Genomic DNA, 14,880 nt, shown 5'->3' with positions numbered 1-14,880 from the left:
GAGGGAAATGGGATGAGCAAAGCTGGTCGGTCACAGGAGTAGGGGCAGTGGCACCCATTTCCCTCCCCACGGGAAGGCTTTGGGACACCTGGAATCTGGGGGAACTGGGTGTGTTTTCTCCGCTTTTCAACTTATCTAGGATCCCGACATTGTCATGATGTAGCTATTTCATCGGTTCTTAGGACATTCATCCAATGATTCATTCATTCATCCACTTATGAAAAAGAAATTATCAGAGAGTACTGGCTCAAGGCAGTACTTTTTTTTTTTTTTTTTTTTTTTTTTTTTTTGCGGTACGCGGGCCTCTCACTCTTGTGGCCCCTCCTGTTGCAGAGCACAGGCTCCAGACGTGCAGGCTCAGCGGCCATGGCTCACGGGCGCAGCCGCTCCGCAGCATGTGGGATCTTCCCAGACCGGGGCACGAACCCGTGTCCCCTGCATCGGCAGGCAGACTCTCAACCACTGCACCACCAGGGAAGCCCTCAAGGCAGTACTTTAATTCACTAGCCTGATTGTGATCAAGTCACAGAATCTCTCTGAACCTCATTTCTTCTCAGTTGGTAGGAAGGATAATCATCTCTAACCAACCTCTCCCTGGAAGCTCCTGAATGGAGGGTGTCTGGGAGCATTCTGTAAACTTGAAAGGGCTTTGTCATTGTGACCGCGCTATGATTTGCCACTCCTGGGTGCTAGCCTCTGTAGAGTTTACAATGATGAATAGAACAGGAAATCTGCCCTCGAGGAACTTAGTGGTCAAGGAGGAGGAGATAAGGGAGCCATAAATAATGCTGATGCAGGGTACACAGTGATAAGGTGAAAGAAGAGCTGTGGGAGCTCAGAGGAGTTCCAGATTAGGGACTGCTGTGGGGGATGACCAAAGATGGAAAGTATGTTTGACATTGTTCTGCAAAAAAAAAAAAATCCTGTGACACGTGCTAGTACCAAAGAGAAATAGCTTTCTGAGTTTCCAAATGTTGCTGGCTTCCCAGCAGCAAGGATCGTTTATTTATTCATTTCTTAATTCAGTCACCAAATGCCGACTGCCTGATTTTGTTTTGACCCAACAGGAACTGCAGAATCAGGCAGCTCTAAGGTATACATTTCTGTCTGGGAATGGATCAGGCTCCAGGAAAAATGCAGCTCTTCAGGATCCAACAGATCCCAGGGAATAAGCTCCTACTTCGAGGTCCACAGTTATCCAAAGCAGGAGGAAATTAGACATGAACCCAACTGAAGGCAGGAGCATGGAATTTCAGAACTGGAAGGAGATACGGGGTGTCTTATTCTAAGATCATCATACAACATGTATACAAGGTTTTAAAAAAGTCCAGGACTCTTTTCACTACACCATTAGAAGGGCAAGAAGGGAGGGAGAGAGGCAAGGAGGGCTGCTCAAGGCCAAGAGTCCACCAGAATCTTCCAGATACGGCCTCTGGGCAGAGATTGGAGGTGAGTACAGGCGAAAATGCTATCGAAGGCTCTGGAGACTCTTCCCCGCTCCTGTCTCCAGCAAAGGGGCACTGCTCTCTTCCAGTAATGTAAGCACCATGAATGCGGCCTCCAACTTGGCCACGAATGCCCAGGTGATAGCAGACACAGAAGAGATGATGGAGGGGATGAGGCCCCGGGACAGGCCTCCTCCCTCACTGCCCACTGACTCCTGGGCTCTTGTGCATTGGCTGCACAGCCAGGTCAGACCTCCTGACCTCCCACCCTCTTCTGCAGACCTTAGATGGTGCAGCCTCCTTCCCTCCTTCAGGCCCAGGCTGGGAACTATCTTATCCGGGGGCCCATTTCACCCAAGTCACCTTGTCTGTGGCTCTGACTCCCTTCTCTGGGAAGAAAATATCCCACCTGATGAATAAAAATAAACAAGATTCATGAGATGAATCAAGGGAGGGGATGGCGGTTCTCAGAGGCATCTTTGTGCACTGGGCCTTGGCGGGTCGGGGGAGGCAGGACAATTTGGAGAGAAAGGAGCTGGCATGAGGAACCGGTAGCCCCATAGCTTTTCTGTCCCTGAGGGTTCTAAAAACAACTGACACTAGATCTTGGCTGTTACACTCTCCCCTGGTGCCACTTCCTCAGGTCCCCAGGCCTCTTGGGCTCTGGGAGATGGATATTCGTAATGAGGAACAGGAAAGGGGTGGCCTCCATGCCCCTGCAGGAGAGATTCAGGAGGAAGGAAGTAGCTTTGAGCAAATCTAAGCACCTGGTTCTCCTCTGATCCCTTGGAATGAACATCACTGGTCCCCCTCCCCTCCTCCAGCCACCTGGATGCCAGGAACCCACCTACTGAAAACCCTGACAGAACTGTGGTGATCAGCTTGCTCTCTTTCTTCCACTTTTATTTTATTTATTTTTATTTTTATTTTTTGCAGTACGCGGGCCTCTCACTGTTGTGGCCTCTCCCATTGCGGAGCACAGGCTCCGGACGCGCAGGCTCAGCGGCCATGGCTCACGGGCCCAGCCGCTCCACGGTATGTGGGATCTTCCCAAACCGGGGCACGAACCCGTGTCCCCTGCATCGGCAGGCGGACTCTCAACCACTGTGCCACCAGGGAAGCCCCTGCACTTTTATTTTTAAAAATACATTCTCTTGCTCACTGCGGTTAATTACAAGCTTTAAGAAAAACTGAAATGAGATCTTTCTGGAAAGTCTAAAAATATTTCCGTCTTGCAGGTAGCACGTGGGGATTGTACTGGGGATATTCAGTGGAGTTGGCAGGCCCACGGGGCAGCCTCCTCCTGCTGGGAAGTCTCTGCACTGTCCCCTTCTGACATTCGAGGGTCTATGGCAGAGACACAGTCATGGCACTTGGGGGGCTGCAGGGTTCATTTGTTAGCACAGAGCTGCCCAGAAACATAAACCAGCTTATACTGTTTAGAGAAGGAAAACTTACAAAAATATTAATATATGCAAGCATTATAATCTTGGCATGAAGACACATGTCAAAGAGATGGGTCCAGCTAACAGCTGGGAGAATTAGCATCCTCATGGGTCACTGGAAAGTGCCTGGGCAATACTGGGTCCACGTGGATCTTCCCCATACAGCACACACACTGTGCTGTGCCACGAGCACCTGGGGAGGTGGTGAAGGAGTTTGGGGGTCAAAGCACTCAGCAGCCCCCATGCCCTGGGGCTTACATGGGATGTAGTTTCCTCTTTCTTGCTTAAGACAAAACTGATGTATAAAAGTCTGGATTTCCAAAACATAGATGAGGTGGTGAGCACTTGATTTGCAAGAGGATTCCCAAGGTCTCCATTACTGATGCCTTCTAAACCTATATCGCTGGCTCAGACCTCTCTCTTGAGCTCCATAGCCATATATCTAATTGTTACTGGACATCTCGACTTCCACACGTATGTCCCTCAGGCACCTCAAATTTCACCATGTCTAGAAACGAACTCTTAATTTTCCCTCCTTCCACCCCCAACCTGATTATCCTCCCAGATCCTTTCTCAAGGTTAATGGAACCACCGTGCACCCAGCCAGGAATCTTGCAAGCATCTTCGACTGCTTCCTTTCCCTCTCCTACCATGTATAATAAATATAGGGACCATTGGTTCTTACTCCCAGGTGTCTTTTTTTTAAGATTTAATTAATTAATTATTTTTTTGGTTGCATTGGGTCTTTGTTGCTGTGTGTGGGCTTTCTCTAGTTGTGGTGAACAGGGGCTACTCTTCGTTGCGGTGCTCAGGCTTTTCATTGTGGTGGCTTCTCTTGTTGTGGAGCATGGGCTCTAGGTGCGTGGGCTTCAGTAGTTGTGGCACGCGGGCTCAGTAGTTGTGGCACACGGGCTCAGTAGTTGTGGCATGCAGGCTCAGTAGTTGTGGCTCGTGGGCTCTAGAGCGCAGGCTCAGTAGGTGAAGCGCATGGGCTTAGTTGCTCCACAGCATATGGGATTGAACCCGTGTCCCAGGCATGGGCAGGCGGATTCTTATCCACTGTGCCACGAGGGAAGTCTCCCAGGTGCCTTTTGAATCTATGCCCCACTCTGGTTCCAGCGTAGGTGATAAGCAGGGCTGCATCACCTCTCACCCACACTAACTGCAAGGGCCTTTGTCTTCCTCCATGAGATCTGACTGCTTCACATGGCCAGGTGGGCTTCATTAACACATACCTGCTCTGATTACTAGTCACTTGCTCTAAAGGTCTTCAGTGCCTCTGACCACTGTCCCTAATTCCTGGCCTGGTCCTCCACATTCTGATGTTTGTTACTTCTTCAGCCACATCTGCCGTCTTATACTATATCCACCATGTGCTACCCAGATCCCAGCCGTTTCTATATACACAACACACTTTAAAGATCTGTGCCTTTGCCTGTGTCATTTGTTCTCCCCCAGCTTAAAAATCAGAGAGAGTCAAGGTGGAGGTCTGGGTTCAGCGCGCAAAGGAACAGAGGGAGGAGTCCTGTGTGACACGCCCCGTGCCACCTGAGGGCTTCCAGGTGACTGTGAGGATGAGCATCAGGGTCTACCAAAGCCCTGCCTGTGTGGTGGTAAAATCCAAGGCACACTGCTTTCCTCATTTCTCCCCAAGAATTGAGGAGAGGCTCTAGAAGGGAGGCTTGAAGGAAAAGAATTTATCCTCCAGAGAGGGAGTGAATAGGATTCTTCAGATACCGCTTCATACGAGGCAGGGCTCTACCCTGGAGACAGCCTCCAAGGCTCTCTCTTCAAAGCAGTGTTAGACTACAGGGCACCCAGCATGGCACCCAGAAAACTTGGTTTTCTTGGGGGCCACGTCTGTCCTTTCCACGTGGGTCTATAAGGAGGCAAGTCGGTGGAGTCCCATACTACTGCTTGCAGAACTCCCAGGAAGGCCTTTCAGCTCTGGAAGGAGTTGTGGGGCCATAGGGGAGGGAGAGCTAACCTCCCACAGAGATGGGGGTGAAAGGGCAGGCTGCAGTTACAGACGTTCCCCCACAGACAGAGGGGAAACCAAGATACGGCCAGGATGACAGCCAGATCCTCACGTCTCTGCTTCTAGTTTTAGATGGTCCTCGGGCTGCTGGCTGCTCTGTGGTGTGGAAGGGAGACCTTCTGATGCTTGGGCAGTGTCTGTAGCAGGAAGAGAGTAAGCTCTTGAGTGAGACAGACTTGAATTTGAATTCCAGCTCTGATACTTACGAGCTAGGTGACCTTCAGTCTCAGTGTCCTTATCAGAAAACAGATAACAATGCTTGCCTCACAGGGATGTTGTGAAGGTGAAAGAAGACATTTGGAAAGTCCCTAATATGATAGTGGTTTCGAAGTAGGAAGTAGGTCTTGATAATTGGCAGTTTCCTTCCTTGTGTTCCCCCTGCACCTGTTCCTTCCTAGATCACAAAAACATGCGATGGTGGTGTTGGAGGGAGCTTAGAGGTGATGGGGATCTTCCTATTTATCTGGAAGGAGGACACCTGGTCCAGGGATCTCATAACATAGATGGTGTATGGTGGGGTGACCCAGGGCAGAGACAGTCGCTCGTGGGTTGACTGGAGAAAACCTGAGCTTGGACGGGGAGTGGCCGTGATGCCCAGGGCAGGGTCTCAGCGTTGGTGGCTTCTGGGCTCCGCACAGAAGCATATTCTGAACCAGACATCACCCTTTCACCCAGAATAAATTTGGGAGGACACTGGCTGTGTCTAAAATCATCTTCATTCCTCCCTCCCTCCCTCCCTTCTTGCCACTTCTTTGCCCCCAGCTATTAGCCATTCTGGGATAAGGCACAGCATTTCCCAGTGAACTCAATGGATTCTTTCAGGAAAGTAATTCTGAATGAGACGGCCATGCAAACAAATGGTTTGACAGTTTGGGATGTGTGTGAGTGTGTAGTAGGGGTGTGGAGAAAGGGGGAAGGGAGCTGAAAACCTGTGAAATCAGCTGGGAAGATCTTTCGATATGGCCGAATTTCAGCCCCGTGTTTTTCAGCACATACTGTGGACCTGAAATCTATTTACATTCTCCTCTGTGGACCTCAGAAGGGAAAGCCAGAAGTAGGGGATGAGGGAGAGAAGAGCCCAGAAGCAGCTGCTGAGTTGGGGTGCAGGGGGTGTCTGAGGGTCTCCCCTAGGCTCTGTGCTGACTCTCTCTGTGTGCTCCCCCTTGCCCCCTCCCAGACCTCCGGTTCCCCTCTCTTATGTACTATGCAGGCTCCCAGGGGGAGCTGGGGGTCCCCATGGCTATAGCAGGTAACGCCCATGTGCATTTGACCTGTGGTTCCCTCTGCTGGTCAAGCATGACGCTGACAAATGCTTACCCTTCCTGCAAGGGAATATTTAGTAGCCCCTTTGCCTACACCCCAAGACAGCAACAGCCACCGGACTGTAATTGCGTCTTTTCTCAAGAAGGCACTAACTATATGGGGATAGGGACCTTGCTTTCTCTTAGTAACCTGATACACAGCACACTGCCTAGGACACAGCAGCTGTCAAGAAATATCTCCAGTTCTCTATTCCTGGGAAAAGCTGGTCTCAAGAGGATTCTAGTACAAACTGTGTTCTTGAATGACCACAGTAAGAATGGAGATGCCTACGTGTCGCTTGGGAGTGATGCAGTATTTTCACATCGGAAGCATTAAGAAGTTCTTCCTGCAATCTCTCTTATTTTAATTTAAGCCAGTTTCTTCTGTGATTCCTCATCGAATGGAGGACTCAACAGCTGCCTCCTCATCAAACCTCTTTCAGATACTGAAGACAGCAATTAAGTCGCCTCTGGTCTGCGCTTCTGCAATTCTGTTAGCCTTTTGTTGGAAGCTCTTGTTTTCCAGGTCCTTTGATCATTTCAGATGCTTTTCTTTGGACCCTTGGATATCCATGCATCCTCTGAGAGTGTAGGGACCCCAAGCAGGCTTGTGGCTTGAGCAAAGGTCTGCGGATTTGCAGCAAACGAGGTCTGAGCCAACCATCTCACTTAGCGCATCCCACAGGCCATCAACCAGGCTGGCCCTGGGCAAATCCCAGAGGGAGGGTAAGCCCTTATCTTTCCCAAGTGCTTTTTTTCACTACCTGGAGTTCCTTCCCCCATTTTAGTCACCTTACACTCTACTACTGTCTCTTCTCTAATGAACCCTTTATTTGCATTTAATGGGACATTAAGTTGTTATTACCTTAAGAGTATTGGCTTTCTAACCGGTTGTAGAATTAAAAGTTTGTCTATTCGCAGGATTCAGAAGGGAAATGTGGGAAACATTAGCACAGAGGGCTCAGTCCAGCAGCCCCTAAGCCCTGTCCCAGAAGCAGTCACAGACCACGCCCGGGTAGAGGTGGCTGGTCCCAGTCCAGGCCATGTCCCTGATCTGGTCACCTTAAGCTCGGGTGAATAGGCCAGTAGGATGTGGGATGAGGCTGGCACGTGCTGACAGGAGGGGACTAACCAGGAGACTCCTATCTCCTGTTGGGTCCTCTCAAAGACGCCTGGAGCCCCTGATTTGGGGAGCCGCTTCCCCATCTCCTCAGACCTCACCTGTCAGCGGCACAGCCCAACTGAGCCTGACGCACGCCTGAGCATCCCAGCCAAACCTGTATTCCTGCCAGACTGTGTCATGTTTGTTTTCCACCGTGGGTGCCTTGACCTGGAAAACAGCCGCCGTGACGCTGCACTCGCCCTGATTCTTGCAGCCGCTAATTGAACAGTTCGGAGGGAACTGTGCCACAAAGCCGTCCAAGGGCGAGAGCAGATGCAGCGATTAATTACAGCTGGGGAGCTCCGAAGGGCTGCACCAGGGAGCAGAGTGGGAGACGCTGGAGGCCCAGGGGCTTGGCAGCCTGGGGAGTGCCATTCCTGAACTCAGGCAGAGCCTTGGAGAGATGGAGTTGGGGCCTCCTACAGGGTAGATGGTTAAGGGGTCAAAGGAGAACCCCTTCATGGTGGGAGCCTCACGAAGCCCAGCTCCCATCCTAGAGACCCTGTCTTCCTCTGCTTATATCTCCTGCCTGATAGATGTGATGGCAGAGAAGACAGAAACGGGCATTGGCTCCAGGTTACTGAAGATTCTGATAATGATGCCTACCATTTTCTTTTCATTTATTAAGTACTTATCATGAGCCAGGTATTGTGCCAAGGGCCTTATATATTTTATCTCATTTAGGGCTCACAACAAACAAAATGAGAACAGTAGTCTTCTCATTTTACAGATGGGGAATAGTGTCCCTGAGAGGTGAAGTAACTTGCTCAACGTCACACTGTGAGTGGTCTATCTAACCTGTGCCTCAAGCCTCATACCACAATGCCTGAGTTACTATCCTGCCGGGGACAGCCCCGAGATCACCAGCCATGAGAACTCATGCTCCAGCCTGCCTGTGGGCCCCTCTGCGCAGGTCCTACAGCCCCGCTCCCATGGCTAAGGTCAAGCTTGCTGCTTTCCAAGGAGTCCTGGATTTGGCTTTGCTGGGACCACCATCTCTCCGAACTTCTCAGCTTCCACCCTCCCTCCTCTCTGGCCCTGCCCCTGTGAATGCCCACACACCCCTTGGCCTTGCCGCTGGGTCATCTCTCCCTGTGCATCCCAGTCTCCCCAAATGATGCTTGGGGTGGGGATTACGGCTTGCTTCCCATCTCTGCAGCAAGGCTTGATGAAGAGCTTGGTGCCTGCGCCATTTCCTCCTCCAGCCCTGTGGATTGAGAGTTCTACTTGTCTAAGCGAGCCCAGGAAAGAGATGAAGGATGCTATATGGGTCAAACATGGGAGTTCTAGAGTCAAGTAGCTGAAGGTTAACTCCTAGTTCTAAAACCCACTAGCAGTGTGACATTAAGAAAGGTATCACACTCCATAGTGCCTTAGTTTCCTCGTCTGTAAAGTGGGACTAATGATAATAGCTTCCACCTCATAAAAGTTGTTGTAAAGCCTAAATGAGATAATATACATGAGGTGCTAAGTTAGCAGTGCTAGGTGCCAGGTAAGCATTCAGTGAACGTTATCTATCATTTTTTCTCATTACTATTTTATGATTAAGAAATTTGGACAGAAGCCAGGTCAGTTGAGGTCCAGAGGAAAAGTGGCTTCATTTTTATAAGCATCCCAGGAGGGTGGAGCCTCTGGGTATCGTTCTTGGTGGGGCTCAGGGCAGGGGCAGAGAGCCGACCTGCGGAGGGGAAGTGCCGGGTGTGGAGGTTGCCCAGCACGGTTTTGGCTGCCTCTCGGATGGGCCTGTGCAGCTCTTGCCATGTCTCCAGCAGGCTGTCAGCACCCTAGGCTGTGCTCTTAAGAGGAGATGGGAGAGACTGACGTCAGATCCTCCCAGAGCAGCCAAGGGAGGGGGGTCCCAGAGTAGTCGCCCCAGGGTGAAGTATCCCCAACTGATGGTCACGCTTTGTCTGAAAAGCTCCTGCGTCTGAGATTGGGATCGAGAGGGTTCTGCCCTGAGCATCGCCCTAATCAGGACAGGCCAGCGAGGACAATTGTGGGTATGTAGACAGCTAATCCTCCCCTGATTAATCCAGTTACTCCTTTCCTGTTGCTTAGAGTTTTCCTGACTTTAGAGCAGTGATGCCAACTTTGTGCCTGCAGATTTTGATCTCAGCCTGGCTCCCAAAGGCACCTGGATGCTGGATCCAAGATGGCAAACTGTCACATTCTTTTCCAACTTGGTGTGTGTGTGGGTGTGAGCGCGCAAGCACATGTGCATGAGAGCAAGTATGTGCACACTCTTCATGGCAGGCTAGAGCCCAGTTGACGAGCCCTGCAGGAATCTACAGCATCGGCGACACCAGCTCTCCTACCCGGCATGAATCCTTGCTGGCTCTGTCTTAGCCGATAGTACATTCAAAATCTAATTGTTATCTCAGCAGAGCAACTCCATTATTCATCCTGACACCATCCCCCGTTAGCTGTTTGTTGCAGTGATGTTATATTAATGAGCCCTGCAAATAAATGAACGGGAGATCAGAGGGCCGACTTGTTTCTCAGGAAAGCTGGCTGACTTATTTATTTATTTGTTGGGAACTTCGCAGTGAGTCACTCTGGCCCTGGGCAGGTGGCTCCCGGCTTTTCCTGCCGAGATTCAGTGCAGTCTTATGGATAAATACCTGTAAGCTTCCAGCTTTCCAAACAGTTTCACAAATCCATTTGCATCTGAGAGAATCCAGGAAAAGAATCTACTTTAAAATATTTGGTATACACACTACAATATATAAAATAGATAACTAATAAGGACCTACTGCATAGCACAGGGAACTCTACTCAATACTCTGTAATGGCCTATATGGGAAAAGAATCTAAAAAAAGGAGTGGATATATGTATTGCTGTACACCTGAAATTAACACAATGTTGTAAATCAACTCTACCCCAGTAAAAATTTAAAAAAAAAATTGGGCAAACGGAGAGCAGGAGAAAGCAAGAGCAATGGATCATCTCAAACTACCATCGCATCAACGATTATTTATGCTTGATTTTGGAGGGCAGTGTTGGCGGTTTTCTACAATTGGTTTTCTTTCCTGGTTACGTGTAATTAAGAGAATGTTAAACAGAATCAGTATTCCCTAAACATGGACAAGTGAGGTGTGGGGGAAGTTACTGAAGTTAAATTTATACAGTAAAAGCTACAAGGTGGTCCTAGGTCCCAGTACTCCTAGGACCTGGCAACAGTGTGCTCTTACTGCGCATTGTGTTAGGGGACGTCAGAAACACACAGGAGCGTTTCTTGGTAGCCAAAGGGTGTAGGTTCCTGGTCTCTCCCTGAGGACCCCTACACTGGGGATTCGTCCCTTGCATCCCAAGTCTGCTTTGCCTTTACTGCACCCTGATCTCCGTTCTCACCTGCAGGCATGAACCACCTGGGCCTCATCCTTTGGGCTCTCCCATCAGGCTGAGATGCTTGTGAGAGTAACTTTCACTGTAACCATCGTCCCATTGATAGACACACCCAGAAACCAACCAAACCGAGTCTGATAGCTTTAAGAAACACATGTAATTAAAGTAACACATCCCCTGGACAGGCAAGAAGTGATTGCCCTAAGCTCAAAAGTGCCCCCAAATGCTCTTCCATTTTTCTCCCCCACTCATAGCAATAAGTGTGGACTTAATTATCTTTAGGAAGACAGGTGACGGTTATTTTCAGACTTGAAAGAGTAGCCCATGTTCTCAGTTTGTCTGGCATCTCCTGAGACCTTCCAAGGGGATTCAGATCCTGGGCACAGATGTTTTGGGGGTGGGGTGAGGTGGGAAAGTGTATAGCCAGGGAGTACTTCTCCATCCATCTGACCAAGAGAAGTAGCATCAAGTGGTGGAGCACGTCTGTATTCTGAAGTCAGAAGGGTCTGGTTCTGAATTTGTTTTGTCACCAACCAGATTTGCAACTTCGGGCAAATTACTTACTCCCCTAAGCACTGTTTCCCCAGCTCTTATAGCCATCTTGCAGGATTGCAGGGAGGAGTAGGTATGTGGAATCCATGGGTTCTGGCACAGAGTAGTGTCTTGTAAAGAAAAGCTATTAGTATTAAGGCTCCCAGAACTAAGAATATGGCTTGTCTGTTCGTGTCCTTGGCCTGAGGTTGGTGTCCTTATCAGGTGTGGAGGCCTTGGTCCCTGTTACAGTTCTCTTTCCTAATAGAAGACAGCTGCAAAGGGTGTAGATTAGAAATCTCTGTCCGAGGCCCTTTGGAAGAAACAGAGCCGCCTGCAGGGCAATCAAGTTCCAGCCTCTTCCAGGTGGCCAATGTTCAGGGATAGGCTGGTTGCATCCCCCTGCCTCCCCACCCAGGACTAATTTATCCACGTGATAACTTCCAATCTTAGCACAGTGCAGGGCATAGAGCAGTCACTCATGACATGAATATTTAATGGATGAATCAGTTCCTTAGAACCATGGCATCTCCTCCTTTTGCTCAGAATGTCCTGTTGCAGGTTGAATTTTATCCCCCACAAAATCATATATTGAATCCCGAATTCCCATTACCTCAGAATATGACCTTATTTGCAGATAGGGTCCTTAGAGAGATAATCAAGTTAAAATGAGGTCATTAGTGTGGGTCCTAATCAAATATGACTGGCATTCTTATTTAAAAAAATTAACTGGAGACAGACATGCACACAGGGAGAACACCATGTGGACACGAAGGCTTAGACTGGGGAGTTGCTTCCACAAGCCAAGGAACACCAAAGATTGCCCCAAACCACCAGAAGCCAAGAGAAAGGCATGGAACAGATTCTCCTCACAGCCCTCACAACACTCTGATACCTGGATGTTAGACTTCTGGCCCTCAGAACTGTGAGAAAGTAAGTTTCTGTTGTTTAAACCCCCCGTGGTGCTTTGTAACTGCAACCCTAGCAGACCAATACTCTCACTTTGAGTGGAAACCTCTTTCACGCGAGCTCCAAAGCCCCTTGGTCCTTTCTAAATTTCTTTTCCCAAGAACATGTTCGATCTCTTTCCCCTTTCTGCTGGATGCTGCCCACTCACAGTTTCTTGGGAAATGTTTTCTCTGGGTTTTCTTTTCTCTCTAGGGGATAGCTCCTAACATCCCCCACTTTGATGTCGCAGCAGGTCCTGAAGCACATGCTGGGAAGGACAGAAACATGGCTTCCTGGCATCTCACAGGCTTTCCAAACCTCTGCACGTTGTCTCCTGTACTGGGGGTTGAACAGGTGACAAGTGCACAGACACCCGGGATGACAGCTGGAATGGGAGCAGCCTGGGATGCCTCCCACAGGGACAGCGTCATTATCACACCAAGGGCTGGCTGAGAAGCAGCAGACGGTGAATCCTGAGGGGGTCCTAACCTGAAGATGATGCAAACTGGGAAATTCAATCTGCTGTAAGACTTGTCCTACATGGAGCTGCCATAAGAGATGGGTCTCTAGGGGAGGAATTGGTTGCTATGGAGACAGTTGGGTTAGCAGGGGTTAAGAAAGAACACAGCTGTTCATCCAACTGAGCTTGAGCTCACTCCTTTTCCTAAAGTAGAATTCCTTTGAGGTCATCTCATTGATTTCCCTGCCCCTGGGCAGGACAGCACCATTCCAGTCCCTACTGGTTTCCAGCACTGGACATTCTGCTGCTCCCAGTAGCTGTCATGGGCCATCAGAGAATCCTTCTCTTCTCCCTCAGGAAAGATCTTTGTAGTCAATGGCTTCTGTTTGCACGTGGGCATGCACTGAGGGGGCTACACATTTTGCAGATAAGGAAGGGCCAGAGACAAGAGGGAGGTATGTATAAAAGGGCACAGAGCTCACAGAATTCCCTGTCCCCGGGCAGGACAGCACCATTCCAGAAAAATAAGATCTATGCCAACATCAAGGAATTAACCAAGAAAACTGAGGTAAAGAAAATGAGTCGATTCTTCTTAAAAGTTACTTTTAACAAATTATACATTTTTGGTAACAAATGCCATAGAAATGAGGTTGTCTTCTTCTCAGCGCATCCCACGGAGAGGTGCCTGAGGTTGATTCTTCCCGTAACTGGTGGTTAACTTTGATCACTCGGTTAAGGAACCTTAACCCTTTAACCACTGTCTACCAGGTTTCTTCACTGTAAAGGGTATATGAAAGTATACTGAACTATTTTTCTTGTTGTAATTAATACATATCTTGTGGGGAGATAGCTTGAGGCTATATAAATATCCTATTTCTCATCATACTTTCACTTGCTAATTTTAGCATTCATTGGCCATTCTTGCCTGAAACAATTATTACTGTGAATTTTGCCAAATGGTGATTTTCTATTTCCCTAAGTCCTTCTACACTTATGAGTTGGAGTTCTAGTATAAAGAGGAGCTTCCTCTCTCCCACATTAGTTATTAATTTATTATATCAATAAGGACCATAGATTCTTATATCATTCTCTTGAGTATAGTCCATTAGTATTATAATTTATTTTCTTGCTTACATTGCCCCAGATTTGGCCACTAGGGCCAAATCAAGTTGGCTCCTGTGTCCTTTGGACATGCACCCTACAGTTTTTCTGGTGTTCCTTGACAAAACTATATAACCTGAATTTAATCATGAGGAAACATCAGACAAATCCCAGCTGAGGGACGTTCTACAAAGTAAGGGTCCCGTGCTCTTCCACAGTATCAAGGTCATGAAAGACAAAGACTGAGGATTATAGCACTGCGCAGCCATGACAATGGAATGCCACATGTGATCCTGGATTGGAGCCTGGACCAGAAAAAGGACATCAGTGAGATGACTGGCAAATGTGAATAAGACATGTATATTAGATGGCTTTATTCTATCACTGTTAATTTCCTGATTTTGATCATTGTACTGTGGTTATGTAAGATGTTAATTTTGGAGAATCTGGGTGAAGGGTATATGAAAGTTCTTTGTACTATTTTTGTACCTTTTTATAAGTCTGAAATTATTTCAAACATGAAAAGTTAAAAAAGTGAAAAATGACTTTTATAAGGAGAGGAGGATAGATTGGGGGTGGGAGGTGCAGGATGAAAGTGAAGAAAACATTCCAGCCCTGTCTCCTCCAGCTCACATGTGCTGTCCAGAATGCTGTCCCCCAAGCGTCTGGAGACACGGTGTGGGTCTGTCTCTCTCCCAAGATACTCTTTCTTTCTCCACAGCCTCTACTTGAAAAACACCAAGAGGAGACCCAACTGCTCAGGGCCTCCAACTCCTGCTGCTATGTTCCCTGGGAAAATCAATTACAGCCTAATTACCTCAGGGGGTTAATTAGCATCGTGTAGCCTCGGTGTCCTCTGCGAACAGAGCAGCCTGTCAGTCCTCGGTCAGTGAGCAGGGGTGGCGGAGGCAGAGGTTTCTCAGGGAGAAGGCTGCCTCCTGGCTGGGCTGGGGCCCCTGCCAGTCAGAGAGGAGACAGGGCTGGGGCAGCAGCCGGTTGTCGGAAGTGAGAGGGGCTGATGGAAGCAAGTCCTTGCCTAAGCTCCCCTGTACCAGAGGTGCAGAGGCAGCAGCAAGAAGAATTACAGAACAGAGCAAGTTCTC

General features: G+C 48.8%; 1 protein-coding gene across 1 annotated transcript in view; it reads right to left on the bottom strand.

Annotated features, from left to right (window-relative positions):
* PLXNA2 (plexin A2) overlaps window positions 1–14,880 on the bottom strand; it is a 217,904-nt gene that overhangs the window by 40,531 nt on the left and 162,493 nt on the right. The window lies entirely within an intron of this gene.

Source organism: Grampus griseus (assembly GCF_964374135.1).
Source record: "Grampus griseus genome assembly, chromosome: 1".
Taxonomy (NCBI): Eukaryota; Metazoa; Chordata; class Mammalia; order Artiodactyla; family Delphinidae; genus Grampus; species Grampus griseus.
The sequence above is the reverse complement of the archived record's forward strand: the minus strand, read 5'-3'. Positions and strand labels throughout refer to the sequence as shown.